The sequence below is a fragment of the Cervus elaphus genome, chromosome X (assembly GCF_910594005.1).
Source record: "Cervus elaphus chromosome X, mCerEla1.1, whole genome shotgun sequence".
NCBI lineage: Eukaryota > Metazoa > Chordata > Mammalia > Artiodactyla > Cervidae > Cervus > Cervus elaphus.
Genome location: NC_057848.1, coordinates 45,470,097 through 45,487,093, shown reverse-complemented (window position 1 = coordinate 45,487,093; position 16,997 = coordinate 45,470,097).

Sequence of the window (16,997 nt, the reverse complement as noted above, 5' to 3'; positions counted from 1 at the left end):
AGAACAGGACATGGAACAACAGACTGGTTACAAATAGGAAAAGGAGTACTTCAAGGCTGTATATTGTCACCCTGCTTATTTAACTTATATGCAGAGTATATCATGAGAAATGCTGGGTTGGAGGAAGCACAGGCTGGAATCAAGATTTCCAGGAGAGATATCAATAACCTCAGATATACAAATGACACCACCCTTATGGCAGAAAGTGAAGAAGAACTAAAGAGCCTCTTGATGAAAGTGAAAGAGGAGAGTGAAAAAGTTGGCTTAAAGTTCAGCATTCAGAAAACTAAGATCATGACATCTGATTCCATCACTTCATGGGAAATAGATGGGGAAACAATGGAAACAGTGGCTGACTTTATCTTTCTGTGCTCCAAAATCACTGCAGATGGTGACTGCAGCAATGAAATTAAAAGACACTTACTCCTTGGAAGGAAAGTTATGACCAACCTAAATAGCATATTAAAAAGCAGAGACATTACTTTGCCAACAAAGTCCATCTAATCAAGGCTATGGTTTTTCCAGTGGTCATGTATGGATGTGCAAGTTGGACTATAAAGAAAGCTGAGTGCCAAAGAATTGATGCTTTTGAACTGTGGTGTTGGAGAAGACTCTTGAGAGACTGCAAGGAGATCCAACCAGTCCATCCTAAAGATCAGGTAGAAGCTGAAACTCCAATACTTTGGCCACCTGATGCAAAGAGCTGACTCATTGGAAAAGACCCTGATGCTGGGAAATATTGAGGGCAGGAGGAGAAGGGGACTACAGAGGATGAAATGCTTGGATGGTATCACCGACTCGATGGACATGGGTTTGGGTGGACTTCGGGAGTTGGTGATGGACAGGGAGGCCTGGCGTGTGCGGTTCATGGGGTTGCAAATAGTCGGACATGACTGAGCGACTGAACTGAACTGAGCATGTCTTGAACACTGTATGCCACACACTTGTTAAGTGCTTAACATCCATTATCTCATCTATTCAGTCCTCCTAGATAATGCTTTGAAGGGAATATTATTCATCCCTACTTTATAGATGAAGAAACTGATGTTCACAGAGGTAAAGAAATCTGCCTCAAGTTTCACAACATGTGGTAGACATGGCATTCTAATGTTGATGTAACAATGAAGTTTAAATTATTGAGCATGATTCTAGGATTTGTTCAAATCATTTTCCTGCCTCACAGAAGATGGGGGCCAGATAAAATTTTTCCTTGTTAGGCAAACTGCGTCTTTGGTTAGTGGGTTTTTCTACACACTTAAAATACACCGTTTAACAGCTCTGTCTACCTGGGCTCTAGGAAAGTTGTAGTAGCTTATAGATCAATGCTAACAATTTTCAAAGGGCAGATGGTAGCAGTTGTGTCTTGCAATCAAAGTAAGGCTTCCTGGGCTACAGCAAAAAGTAAGCATCAATGCATGAGTGAAGTCTAATAAAAAGCTTTGGACTGGAATTCAAGGGTCTTGACTTATAAATCTAACTTGTCCGCTTATATGCTATGGACATGGAGCAAGTCTCTAAAGAGTTATTACTGTGAAAAATACAAAGAACAGACTAGACATATTTTCCTCTTATAATCTTTTGTTTATCAGTCAAATAAGAGAAGTTATGAAGACTAGGCATTTGCCTTTCATTCCAGTTAGGTTTCTTTCTAAGAAACAGCTTGTTCCTTTCCCTACACTTTCCTTTCTGTTTCTGGGTGTATCAGGGGAGGAAGGAACAGTGAGGTGAGGCAAAAATCAACCATTTCTGCACATTGATGAGCTGACAGATGGAATATACCTGGGCATTTCTTTCTTCAAGTCTCACTCTAAGGAAGTACTCTTCGAGTTATCCTTTTGGAAATGGGGATTTGGTGAATCTCAGGGCAAGCCAAGTATTGAGTCAATGGTATTTGGTAGTGCCCCAGAGTAAGGTAGGGATTTGGGGTCTGGCCCATTATGGATGTTTATCAGCTGACCTCTGTTCAACTGTCATTTACTGGTTGTTTCATTTTAATTCATTGACATTGTTGCTAGCCTTAACACAGGGATCCTTTACAGACTAGGTCAAGTCTCTGATGCAATGAATGGGAAAGCATTTAGATCATGACTTTCAGAAATAAGAAATAACTCTCATTATCTATCATGTGTCTTAGAAAAGGAAAACAAGTTTACATATGTCAAACAAAATGAAAGGCTGGGGAACAGAAAGGCCTCCGTGGCTGGCAATGAAATACAAGGTCGCTTCCTAAAGAAGAGGATACAAATGAACTTACAAAACAAATACAGACTCACAGACTTTGAGAACTAACTTATGGTTGCCAGAAGGAAAACATGGGGGGAGGGATAGTTAGGGAGTTTTGGTACATGTACACAGTGCTGTATTTAAAATAGATTACCAACAAGGATCTACTATAGAGCACATGGAACTTGGCTCAGTGTTATATGGCAGCCTGGATGGGAGGGGAGTTTGGGGAAGAATGGACACGTGTATATGTATGGCTGAGTCCCTTTGCTGTTCACCTAAAACTATCACAACGCTGTTAATCGGGATCTTCTCAACCCAGGGATTGAACCCGGGTCTCCTGCATTGCAGGTAGATTCTTCACTGTCTGAGCCATGGGGGAAGCCCCTAATCAGCTATACTTCAATACAAAATTAAAAAGTTAAAAAAAAGAATAAAAGAAGAGAAAACACTACTTTCTGAAACAACTGGAGGAAGAGGTTAAAATTTTATATCCCCTAGTTCAAATGATGGAAATCAATTTCTGTTTACACAAAAGAAACAGAAGAATCTATTTTTTCCAAGAACAACTCTCACTACAAAAACGTTACTATACCTGGTGATTCTCACAGAGAACTTCCATATAGAATAAACAAGGTATTCATGGATCGCAGAATTATAGACATTGCATCTGGTCAAATCCACCTACTACATGTCACACCTAAGGATAATTATCACCCAAAAGGTGAAGGGACTTGTCCTAAAGTGCACAGCTATGAAGTGAGAGAGTCAGGCCAAAACAAGAGAGTGATTTCTAGTTTAGTTTTCTCTCCACTTTACCACAATGCTTTGTTTTTCCCACTAAAAGATAGGGCAAGGGGAAATTATATTTTCTCTTATTGATCCTCATATGTCTTGTTTTATTCCTCTTAGAAAAAGTGACCCAATTCAAGTTCCCTACATTGCAAAGATGTTAAAGGGAGGTCACAAGAGATTCAATTGCTGAATGTGATTCATTTCATATGGAGGTGTATATCTGACTCAGAGGATTGCATGTCCTTGAAGGCAATCACAGGCATGCTTTCTTGCCTTCTCTGCTTTTCTTACTGCTATAGCATGAAATATTTAAGTACAGAAAATTTATATAAATGAGTAATTAACTAGCATCCTATAAATGATTTTGTATTTATACATTTTACAAATATGAAATAGAAAATGGGGTGGTTTTTTCAGAGAAATCCTATTACAGTATTAGCAATTCTTGCATTCTTAAAGGTTGGAAGTGTATTAAAATGATATATAATTACTGACTAACATTTAATATGGCCCAGTTTATATACACTAAAATATTCTCAAATAATTTATTACCATTTACCTTTACTATAGTTTTCCTTTGAATTCATATCATTTTGTTAAATCCCCAAATAACAAAAGTGGATCAATGTTGTAAAACTTGTGCATCAAAACATGAAAGTAATGGTAAAGATAGTGGTATAAATGCTACAGCTCAGAACAATCACAAATGCAAATTGTCCTTTTATATATATTTGTGTATATGTACATATAATGGGATTATGTATTTGATAGTATATGATAGCAACATGGGACTTTGCAAGTATGACGATTTTAAGGAAGTAGTAAAAAAAATGATAAGATGGGTTAAAGATGAATTTACTCAATTGGCACACCTCAGCAGGGACCCATTATCACAAATTTTTTATACATCAGTTATCATTTCAGGGATATATATAACCTATAATTTCAAAAATAAGTTATCTTGATTATTTTGATGTTGAAGATAAAATGGCAGAGCTGTATAAGAATACTCAGCTGTGATGAAAGCAGTTTGATTACCAAGAGTTTGACTCTTTTGGAACAATTGGTAATATTCTTTACTCAGAGGAAAAAAAAATAACACTTATTTGGGCATACTTAAAAACCAAATGTAAATGTTTCAGAATAATACTGAAACACATTTCCTAGAACTGAAAGAAACCAGAGAATAAATTGGCAATCCATTTATAGCTATCAGACAGTGTGAACATGCAACCATCCAACTTTTGCTTATGATGTATTCATTAACTTAGCTATTGACAAGTGCTGAAAGCATTCTTAAGCTGGAAGTACCTTTTTAATAATTTGGGGTCTAAGTTGGACACAAATAACTACCAATTTTTGATGGAGTCGTGACACAACTATATTTCATAAGGAATAGTAACAAGAAAGTGAAATTTTTTTAATTTCAATAAAATTAACAGTCTCCAAAAAATGACTCAATATAAAATCTGACCTATTGGTCAAACTATAATTGAGCAGGCTACACATGCATATGTGCAAGTCTGTAACCAAAAAATTAATTTGAAATAATACTTTTGAAAATCATAATTTCTTTTTGTACTTCCCTTAAAGTGATAGACTTGCACATAGCAAATACTCTTCAACTGTTGACTATACCTAAATTTCAGCAAACACAGGGATAGATGAATCTCTTATTCAGTCAAACCCACTGTTGATTCTTTTCTCTCACATTGCTTCTATGTCAAAATCCTGCTTCTCTTGAATTAGTTATCTTAGGTCCTTTCCCTTTTACTCTAAATAGAACATCTTGAATTATCTAATACCAATTTTCTATTCAAGTTTCAAACTTTCTTCAATTTAAACACATATCCTCTCTGTATGTATGGGCATAACCTCCTGTTGGACATGAGGTATCTAACAAAAATGTACACACAAATGGATTCAATGATATATTCCAGGTTTTTTTTAAACCTCTCTCTACCACTTTAGCTTAGCTAATTTTGAGTTCAACATGGTGTGTGTTCAAGGAATGGTGTTGACTATCTTATAACAAATACTTTGGGCTATCACAGTTAGGTAATACTGGATTAAAAAAATGACAGATTCTTCATGTGGGTCAGTTAAATTCACACAGAGAAAACCTATTTCTCTGTCTTATATTATACCCCTAAACAAGATCAGCTGTCTTACCAATGCCTGAAATTTCACTTCCCCCTTATCTTACTAAGACTTGACTTTAGACACCATAAGAATATTATTATAATGAGTTAAATGGTTTTACACCCAGATTTCTATGTTCATACAGTTTTCCTCATACTACTTCATTTTTTAACTGCCCAGTTGACTCCCAGCTTTTTTCAATATGATCCATAGGACAACTCTTAAAGAAAAAATATCAACCCTGCTACACTCCTCATACCCTCTTAAAATAACCAGAAACATGTTTTGCCCCCAAACATATAAGCTCTACCCCAATGGCTGTTCTACCTTCATCTCTCTCTTTGACACTGAGATGATATGATCACTCACCTAGAGTCAGACATTCTGGAGTGTGAAGTCAAGTGGGCCTTAGGAAGCAACACTATGAACAAAGCAAGTGGAGGTGATGGAATTCCAGCTGCTGCTGCTGCTGCGGCTAAGTCACTTCAGTAGTGTCCGACTCTGTGCGACCCCATAGACGGCAGCCCACCAAGCTCTCCCGTCCCTGGGATTTTCCAGGCAAGAGCACTGGAGTGGGTTGCCATTTCCTTCTCCAATGCATGAAAGTGAAAGGTGAAAGTGAAGTCGCTCAGTCGTGTCCAACTCTTAGCAACCCCTTGGACTGCAGCCCACCAGGCTCCTCCGTCCATGGGATTTTCCAGGCAAGAGTACTGGAGTGGGGTGCCATTGCCTTCTCCGGGAATTCCAGCTAACCTATTTCAAATCCTAAATGATGCTGCTGCTAAAGTGCCAGACTCAATATGCCAGCAAATTTGGAAAACTCAGCAGTGGCCACAGGGCTGGAAAAGGTCAGTTTTCATTCCAATCCCAAAAAAGGGCAAACCCAAAGAATTTTCAAACTACCACACAATTGCATGCATCTCACACACTAGCAAAGTAATGCTCAAAATCCTCCAAGGTAGGTTTCAAAAGCACATGAACCAAGAATTTCCAAATGTACAGCTGGATTTAGAAAAGGCAGAGGAACCAGAGATCAAATTGCCAACATCCATTGAATCATAGAAAAAGCAAGGGAATTCCAGAAGAACATCTACTTCTGCTTCATTGACTATGCTACAGCCTTTGACTATGCAGAGCACAACGAACTATGGAAAATTCTTAAAGCGATGGAAATACGAGACCATCTTACCTCCTCCTGAGAAACCTATTTGCAGGTCAAAAACAACAGTTAGAACCAGACATGGAACAATGAACTGGTTCAAAATTGGGAAAGGAGTATGTCAAGGCTGTATATTGTCACCCTATTTATTTAACTCATATGCAGAGTACATCATGTGAAATGCCGGGCTAGAAGCACAAGCTGGAATCAAGGTTGCTGGGAGAAATATCAATAACCTCAGATATGCAGATGACACCACCCTTATGGCAGAAAGAGAAGAGGAACTAAAGAGCCTCTTGAGGAAAGTGAAAGAGGAGAGTGAAAAAGTTGGCTTAAAACCCAACATTCAGAAAACTGAGATCATGGCATCCAGTCCCATCATCTCATGCCAAGTAGATGGGGAAACAATGAAAATAGAGATGGACTTTATTTTCTTGAGTTCCAAAATCACTGGATGGTGACTGCAGCCATGAAATTAAAAGACCCTTGCTCCTTGGAAGTAAAGCTTTTACAAACCTACATAGCATATTAAAAAGCAGATACATCACTTTGCTAACAAAAGTCCATATAGTCAAAGCTATGGATTTTCCAGTAGTCATGTATGGATGTGAGAGTTGGAACATAAAGATGGCTGAGCACTGAAGACTCTCGAGAATCCCTTGGACAGCAAGGAGATCAAACAAGTCAATCCTAAAGGAAATCAAACCTGAATATTCATTCGAAGGACTGAAGCTGAAGCTCCAATCCTTTGGCCATCCCATGCAAAGAGCTGAATCATTGGAAACGACTCTGATGCTGGGAAGGATTGATGGCAGGAGGAGAAGGGGATGACAGAGAATGAGATGGTTGGATGTCATCACCAATTCAATGGACATGAGTTTGAGCAAACTCCAAGAGATAGTGAAGGACAGGCAAGCCTGGCATGCTGCAGTCCATGGGTCGCAAAGGGTTGGACACATCTGAGCAACTAAGCAAAGTCTTCACCACTCTTTCTTAATAGTGTTGACTTCTTGGCTTCCATAGTAACACTTCTTTTCTTGTAGGACACAGATTATGTAATGAAAAATTACATACCAAGATAGTTCATGATCAGAGCTACATCTTTATTACCTTATTGTTTTATTAATGTATTACTTTATTACCTTATTATTATGTGCACTCAGTTCCAGGGTGGAACCAACTAAAAGTAAAATATTTTTCTCAATTTCTGGCTACCTGTCCCAACTAAAGAACAGAAAGTCTCTGGGAAGAAGTCCTGAATGATTTGGATATGCTGATAATAGATGATAATTATCTTTGTAATGAATATCATTTTGCTGAGCAACATGGGCATATGAAGCTGACAGGGAAAGAAAAAACAGTGAGTTCACAAAACAAAAACAGAGGAATTAATTGTGAGAGAGAATGTCTTCTTCAAAGCTTCTGTAGACCCTTCCCAAACAGTGGACGTAGTCACTGCTGCCATAATCAAGGAAGAAAGTGAAAGTGTTAGTCATTCAGTAATATCCGACTCTTTGTGACCCCGTGGACTGTAGACCATCAGCCTCCTCTGTCCATGAAATTCTCCAGGCAAGAATACTAGAGTGGGTTGCCACTGTATTGCTAATAATCTTGGCAAGGAATGGTCTTTACTTTTAAGCACAAAGTTTCCACATTCAGGAGAAAGGGGCCAAGTACTTTGAGAAACAAACAAACAAGTAAAAAAAACAAGGAACAAAGCTCCTGCGGTCGCTATTGCCCTCAGCCTTACAGAACTTCCTCGGGTGTTGCATTTGACCATTTGTTCCCCTAACCAGCCCAGCTGCTCTCACCAGGATATTTTTCTGTCCTAGGAAACTGCCTGGTGTGTATTCTATTTTAGAAGTGCACTTATCATTGCTCTTGAAATGCCATTTTGCCTTTGGAAATGCTCACAGGAACTAGCATTCAGAAGGTGAAAAGATTTTTGAAAGCTAAAAAATTTCCCAGTAGGAGTTTCGATTTTCAAAAAGCCATTAAAGAACACAGGCTGGGTCATTTCTAATACAACAACAGCAAAGTTGAAAATATCTCTCAAACCATAATATTGAGCTAAAAATATTATCATAAGATGGCAAAGGGTAATTAGTAATAATATCTGCTGCCATGCATTGGTTCCTGCTTTTTGCTAATGCTTTACATTGATTATCTCAATTAATATTCACAGCATTTATATTCTATATAAATGTAGAAACAGAGACTCAGAGAGGTTAGGTAATTTTCCCATGGTTACCCAATTAATAAGTTGGTCAAGATGAGATTCAAACCCAAGTGTCTTTCTCCTACCACTCTGTTTCACTTGAGTCCCTTCCATTAATGCAGCCTAGCCCTTAAAACAAGTATCAATGTGATGGACCCACAAAATAAGCAAGCTGAGCTCTGCTTTACATGGTGAAGAAAGCAGTTTCTTCTGACATTTTGTATCTGCTGTATTATCTACAGATATTTTCTGCTTTCAAGTTTTCAAGAGAAAATGGTGCAAAGTTACAGAATTCTGAGAAGATACTAATAATTGATTTGTACCTGCTATATGTCAAGTACTTTACATATATAACATTTTCAGGACAGCCCTTCAAGTTTTATAGTATCATTGTCATTTAACACATGAGAAAACAAAAGCCTACTTTTAGTATTCTGGCAATTGGAGGCATTTTGGTGCTGGTGTCCTCTTCCCCAATCCTCCCCTCTTCTGAAGCATAATGTCAAAAATGATTTTTTAATTAAAATTAAATGGAAAAAAGACTACTTGTAAAACCCTTTGCAGAATTATTAAAGGCAGAACTATGAAATCCTACCATTAGTCAGACTGTGAGTGTGCCAAATTTAATTTTTACCAAATGAAACAATTATTTTAATATTTTAAAGGTATCAAGCCATACTTCACTTTATTTGCCAATAGCTGTATTAGTGAAATGTACCCATATCAGATATAGTAACTCAGAAAAAGTAGGCTTCTTCATTATCTGTGGGCATCAATTGCCAAATGATACAGATTTCTCCCTTCATCCCTCCCTTCATTATACACTAATTTGTTTCTACCTGTTATTTATTACAACAATAATGCTGTGTGGCAAATCACCCCAAAACTCAGGAACTTTAAAACACTAAGCCCTTATTTAGGTCAGGAGTCTGTGGGTTGACAATCTACGCCACACTCAGATGGATGATTCTGATGTTAGGTAGGCTTACTCACATGTCTGGCAGTTGGTAAATGATAGTTAGGTCATAGGGGTGTCAGGGACACATGTCTTTCAGCATGCAGCAGTCTAAACTATGAATGTTATTATGTTGAAGGGAGAGGAGCAAGAAAAAAAGGCAGAAGCAGACAAGCATTTTTTAAAGCCTTCGCTTATATTAAATTTTCTACTTTCGAATTAGCAAAATAAAGTCACGAGGCCGAGCCCAACATCTACAAAGATCAATGATATGGGGAGGTCTGATATAGATGGCCTTTAGTGCAATCCATATATTATAGTCCACTTTTGTAATAATTATTCACAACATTCCTACATGCAAAATATGCTTTGCTCCAACAGAGGATCTCAAAACTCATTCAGTCACAACGTCAGACCTAGAATCCAGTATCTCATGATCTATGATCAGGTGCTGACAGGGCTCCTCAGATGAGGATCCAAAGACCAACAGATTTAAATGAAAATTATCAGCCATCCACATATCCAACATTCAGTGATGACAGTGGCACTGGATATAAAAATACTCATCTTTTTGGGCTTCACATAAGCATTTTTCAAGTTCACTTCATTGGCAAAAGCCAAAGTCATAATTATTTTTGAGAGAGGCCTCTGTCTCTAAATTTTGTTAGTGTTTCTTTGGAGATATCAGGCTGCTGCAAGGAAATACCCTTAAGATTTCTCCAAATACTTTCGTCTAGTTGAGAGTGTCTACTTTGTTGCTGTTCAGTTGAGTAAGTCACGTCCAATTCTTTTGTGACCGCATGGACTGTAGCCCGCTAGGGTCCTCTATCCATGGGATTTCACAGGCAATAATACTGGAGTGGGTTGCCATTTCCTTCTCCAGAAGATCTTCCCAGCCCAGGGATTGCACCTGTGTCTCCTTCATTGGCACGGGAGATTTTTTACCACTGAGCCACGAGGGAAGCCTGAGGATCTATTTAGAAATTCCTTAATTATATCAAATATCTTAACACAGTCTTACAAAACTGTTTTGGTCTTTAGTACTAAGATCACATCTATCTGGGTATTCCCTGGATTTAATCTTTTACTAGTATGAGAGGCTATAGATGAGAAAAAATGTTTCTTCTAATCCAGTGAGTTGTGGTATTCTCTAAATTTTACTTAAAAACTGGCCAGTTCTTTCTTTAGCTTATCTCTCTCTTGTTGTTATGCACAGCAAGTAAAAGCCAGGTGATATTTTCAACTTTCTGTCTGGCAATATCTTAACTCAAGTATAAATGCTAATTTGGTATATTTTCTATATTATGTTACAGCATTTTATCAAATGTTTCACTAAATAACATGGTTCACCATTTATCCAAGTGCTATAGCAGCTTTCTCACCATTGTTTCAGCCTCCATTCTTTCAGCCTCCATTCTTTCAACACTATCTTCCTAGTCTCTACCTACTGCCTTTCCCAAAGCCAAGGACATGTATTTCAGATTTTTATTACACTATTTTGCTTCTAAAAGGACAAATATCTCTATTTGTTAACTATTTCTACAATAATGCTATATAACAAAACAAATCAAACTCAAGAATGCAAATCACTAAGCATTTGTTAGCTCACAAGTCTGTGGGTTAGGGATTTAGAATGAACTTCTCTGGCCCATGCTTCTGGTCTGAGCTCAACTCCCTCACATGTTTGGAGGTTGGCTGCCTGTCAACCAGGACAAAAGCCATCACTGGGCCAGCCAGTGTCTCACATCATCCAGCAAGCTATCCAGGGAATTTTACCATGGTGAAGGCAAAGAAAAATAGAAAAGTGGAAACACTAAGTACTTTTTCAAGCTACTGATGGCATCAAATTTTCTAGTGTTTCATTGGCCAAAACAAGTTTCATGATCAAGTCAATATGAGGAGACACTGCCAAATGATGTTGAAACATGGAGACATGAAAAATTAAGGCCATTAATTCAATCAATCAAAGACATTTATTATATAATTGCCTCAAATATATTAACAGTTCTTCATCCCAGTAAGATGACAGACATCTCTAGGGAAAGGAATTGCTATACCTTTTTTGTTTTTGCTAAGAAAACACATATTTTTGAAATGAAAGATATGGAAAACAGAGGAACAATTCAAAGAGAAGAGGACTTTAATGAGGATTTTCAATACCCAATGCCTCCAAGATTCTGGAAAGTAGTGTGATTACTGAAGCCAGTGGGGACAGGAAATGATGGGCCATGGCAGGGATTATGGTGAGCTGTAAAGCCCTACATAAAAGCAGCAGCTACTCTTCAGTTCCAACAGATCACTGCCCTAAGTATGGGCAAATTATTGCCAAATGCTACAATTTTTTTTCCAAAAGAACCAGAAATTCAGATTTTTTTAAAATGTGAAATCTCTTGCTTTTTAATTATTGGTGACTAAGTCAACGAAAATAAAAACAATAAATAAAATATTGAGGAGACCACTAGTATATGATTTCCCAAAAAGTCCACAACTGCAAGCTGAATCTGAGCTTAGGTTGCCAGTTTGTGACCTGTGCTTTAGATCTTTGTTGATAGATGATTCTTAACTTTTTTCCAACTTTGCTGACTGAAGTATAATTAACACATAAAATTATAAGATATTTAAAGTATGTGCAATAATTAGACATATGTATATATTGTGAAGGGATTCCTCCCATTGAGTTAACACATCCATCACCTGACATATTCAACTTTTACTGTGTGTTGAGAAAATTTGAGTTCTATTCTTTTAGGACTTCTCTGGTAACTCAAATGGTAAAGTGTCTGCCTACAATGCTGGAGACCCCGGTTTGATCCCTGGGTCAGGAAGATCCCCTGGAGAAGGAAATGGCAACCCACTCCAGTACTCTTGCATGGAGAATCCCATGGCTAAAGGAGTCTGGTGGGCTACAGTCCATGGGGTTGCAAAGAGTCAGACACGATTGAGTGACTTCACTTTCACTTTTAGCAAACAAATTATATAAGAGAGTTATCAACTATAATCACCATGTTATATATTATATCCTCAGGCCTTGTTCATCTTATAACTAAAAGTTGATACCCTTTTACCAATCTCTCCCTATTTTTCCTGCTCCCAGCTCCTGTCAACCACTTAATTTTGGCTATGGTTTTGACTTCTTTTTCTTTTTTTACGACATACAAGTGGTACCATGTGGTATTTGTCTCTGTCTGGCTGGCTTATTTCACTTAGCATAATGCTCTCCAGGTTCATATTTTCTTTATCCATTCATCTGTCAAATGGACATTTAAGTTGTTTCCATACCTTGGCTATTTGTGAATAATGCTGCTATGAACATAGGAGGATGACAGATGGTTTTTCATTTTAAATGCTATACATCACAAATAAATCTAGCCTGGAAGTGAGTTGGAAATTAGCACATAATCCAGTACTTTTTGCCTTTCAATGATATTACATTTGCATCTAGATGTTTTTTTTGCTTTCATATGTGTTGACCATGCAAATAAACAGTTTATAAAGGTTCATCTGTGCCAAAGCCCAATTCAAAATGGTATAGGCTTAATGAGAATCTAGCATAAGACCTGATTTTTTTACTAGTACTTCCTATATAGAGACTTACTATCCCAGTTTGCTGGGGATTGAGGGAGTTCCCAGAATGCAGGATTTTCAGTACTAAAATTAGGAAAACAAACCAAGACAAGTTAGTCACCCTAGGGAGAACTTGAATCCATGTTGTAGAAAGAAATACTGAGAGTTTCAGGACATTTACCCAGGAGAAGGCATGATAAATTCTTCTGTGTATACTTAAAGACCCTATTATTTTCTTCTTTATATCCCCAAGAAGTTACAAGGATCAGGAGGTAAAGTTATACATTTTGGTTCAAAATAACAACAAAAAAAGACTTATAATCAAAGCAGCCTAAAGGTGAAATGAGATAGATCAAGAAGTTCATGAAAATTCTTAGATTATGGGCAGCTTTGGTGTAAAGATATACCAGGAATATCTTACAGAGAGGATTCAAATTTTGGGAAGAGGAGAAGGGGAGAAGGGGTTTAGATTACATGTCCTTTATGATTCCTTCCAATTCTGCTTGTAACTTCTATGATTCTATTATGATCATAGGATATTTTAAAACACAACCAAGTCTAAAGAGTAAGTTTGAAAATTTTACGTTCATTTTCAAAAAGTAACAGAATAATTTTGAAAGAGCAAAATAAGGAGACTTATAGGGCAGGAGAGAAACTGAAATTAGTCTGAGGTTAGTGTAACAGGTGATGTAAGCTGTCAAGTCATTTCTGAAGCAGGCAGCCTCAGATAAGAGATCAGCCATGGATGAAGAAAGACCATTTTAGAAGAGAATGAGAAACAGTCACTGAGGATGGTAAAGTAATTCAAGCATTAAATTAATTCTTACATGTTTACCAAAGGGATGACAAAAAATATGCCTACTCCTCTTTGTCTCAAGAAAAGTGTTTAAGTTACCAGGGTGATTGAAATGCCAAGTATCCAAACAAGTATTAACCCTAAGTTTGCCTGCACCAAATTTCTATATCATCTAAGACAGAAACATTAAGCTCATCCTTGACACTTTGCTTTTGGGTTAAGTAGCACCAGGAACTAGCAAAATGGAAGTCAGAGTTATGTCCAAAGTACTTCCATCTATTTGGGACCAACTGGTTTTACTGCCCAAGGGATAGAAGATTGAATGAAAAAGAATGGGTTGAACCTCCAGATCCTAAGGCCCTAATACAGACCTGAATTTTATTTTCAAAACCTCACTTTCACATCATAACACAGTCTACTGTGTTCATTTTTTGATCATTTGCAAAACTTTTCTACCGCAGTTTCTTATCTATGTTAAGGATGAGTTTTGTCTTCAAAATAATCAAGGCATGAGAGTAAATTACGGTGGATCCAAATAAAGTTATAAACACAGAATAACAGTTGCACTTATTGAATTCTCCCTGAATGCATAGTTCTGTACTAATTATAAAAAGTGAAAAGTGAAGTTGCTCAGTAATGTACAACTCTTGGCAACCCCATGGACTGTAGCCTACCAGGCTCCTCTGTCCATGTGATTTTCCAGGAATGGAGTGGGTTGCCATTTCCTTCTCCAAGAGATCTTCCCGACCCAGGGATTGAACCCAGGTCTCCTGCATTGTTGGCAGACACTTTACCGTCTGAGTCACCAGAGAAGTCCACATACTAATTATGGAGGGACTACAAAGAAAAAATAGCTGCATACCCTGATTTCAATGAATTTACAGTTCCTGGGGCAAGGTAGGACAAAATATTCCAGTTTGACAAATGTTAACTAATAGGGTTTGATACTTTCACACACTTGTCTTAAAATGGATACTGTCCACATTTTATAAGTGAAGCAATATGAACTGCCCATGAAGTAACCACATGTACCTTTTTGCCCTGGCCAGTCCCAGTTTATGTCTATTGTTTTGATGTACTTTTTAACAGTATCCATCTTCACTCTCCAAATTTCCTCAGTTTTGATTATCAATTATATGGTCACCTCACAGTAGTACATGACACACCTGAGATGAAAATAATGGCCTGCTAATTTCTTGTGCTCTTTTGAATGTGGTCTTAAATTGGATATTCTATGGCAGGAATGTAACCGAGCAGGATCCTATGGGGCCATCTCAGGACAGACCCCTCAGCCATGTCCTCTGCTTTAGATCCTGTCTGAAGTACCTGGACAATAGTATTTGATGCACATTTTCTGAGTTGTTTTGCAGATATAACCCCTGCCCCCTCATTAAAAGGGAGGTGTTACCTAAATAATGATCATGTTCACATAGCCCCCAGGCCTACTGGAGCTTGAGGACTGATAAAGTTAACTCCTGTGACATGGCCCTGCTACCTCACCATCAGTCAATCAGAGAATTGTGCATGAGCTAATCACTTGTGTACCCTGCAACCCCCGTCCCTCACCTGGGTTTTAAAAGTGCTTTGCTGAAACCATTCATGGAGTTCAGGGCTTTTAGGGCATGAGCCACTTGTTTCCTTGTCTGGCCCTGCAATAAACCTTTCTCTGCTCCAAACTCTGAAGTTTCCATTTGTTTGGCCTCACTGTGCACTGGGCACATGAACTTGCATTAACAAAAATATGACAGACATGAATTGCTATCTTGTGAAAGTCCATTGCTAACACTTCCATTTCTACACGATTACTCATTCATACTTAGGTAAGCATCCTTTGTGGCCTGCTACCTGCTCATTCATGCTCATCTATCCTTTCCTACTGGATCATAGCCACTACCACACATTTTCAACTTGGGACTGTAGAACCTCAATATCTTCACTGTTCATGCATCTAAAACCTTGGTCTTAGGCTTTCTTGGCTCTTTAAAATCACAATCAATCCACATGGGACACCCATTCCCATGATCATTTATTGAATGATTAACAGGGACTATACAACCTCTTCAAAACTAGAACCTCAATATCATACATAAACCAAAGTTTCCTTTTCTTTCAGTTTTCCTACCATCATTCCTGCCTAACCAACTTCCTTTAGTCTCATTCATAGTTACTGTTTGCTGACCCTCCCCCACCCCCATGATTTCTGCTGGATCATCAAACTATTTGGGGCTTTACTTTGTTTTCTACTCAGCTGGGACTCCATAAAAATCTCATCCATTCCTATGATTTTTATTTTTCATATTCAAATAACATGAAAAGAGAGTCATTCGTTTGTAGCCATAGCACTTCACATAAAAACCTGGGTTATAATGCATACTCAACAAGTACGTGTTGAAGAAAGAAATAATGATGGGGTATTGCCTGTTCTATGTTAAATTTTCTCCTTTGAATTTTCATAACAAAGTTATAAGTAGCATATCTGAAAGGGCTGGGTGATATATCAACTGGTCTAATGAGACTGCAGTAATTACTCATATCCTCAGGTGAATCAGGTATGCTTTGAACTACTATATGAAAATAAAATAACACCCTAAACTTTGATCAGCTATGCCACTCACTATTATTTTTATGATTATATTTTATAATATTAGTATTGTAAATATCTTTATTCCCTCCTAGGTACTTAGCAACTTATTTTAATTGCTAGCTAGTAGATATTCAGTGGCTCCCAGCCTTTGGGATTATTCCCAAAATAGCAGGATGTCCTATAGGAATAGTTAGTTTATAGGCAGAGTTAGCATTACACACTGCATATAAGAAATGCTTCATAATTCACTGATCCAAATAAGCATATTTTATCACTTACATATGCACAGAAAAAAAATAAAATGTAATTACAGAAAAAGAGCCAAATGGAAACATTTGAAAAACTGTATTTTTTAAAAATATGTATCATTCATCAACCAATATTTTCAAAATATAAACACTTTTATACAATGAAATACCTTATTTGTAAACATTTGACTGCTTTAAATGACTCTCTATTATAAGTAGGTTTTTGCAAAATTTACTTTTTTACTCACCTGAACATTTCTTGAATTCCAGCTTTGTTTGTAGTTGTGGAAAATTCTTCCAGAGATGGGAATAC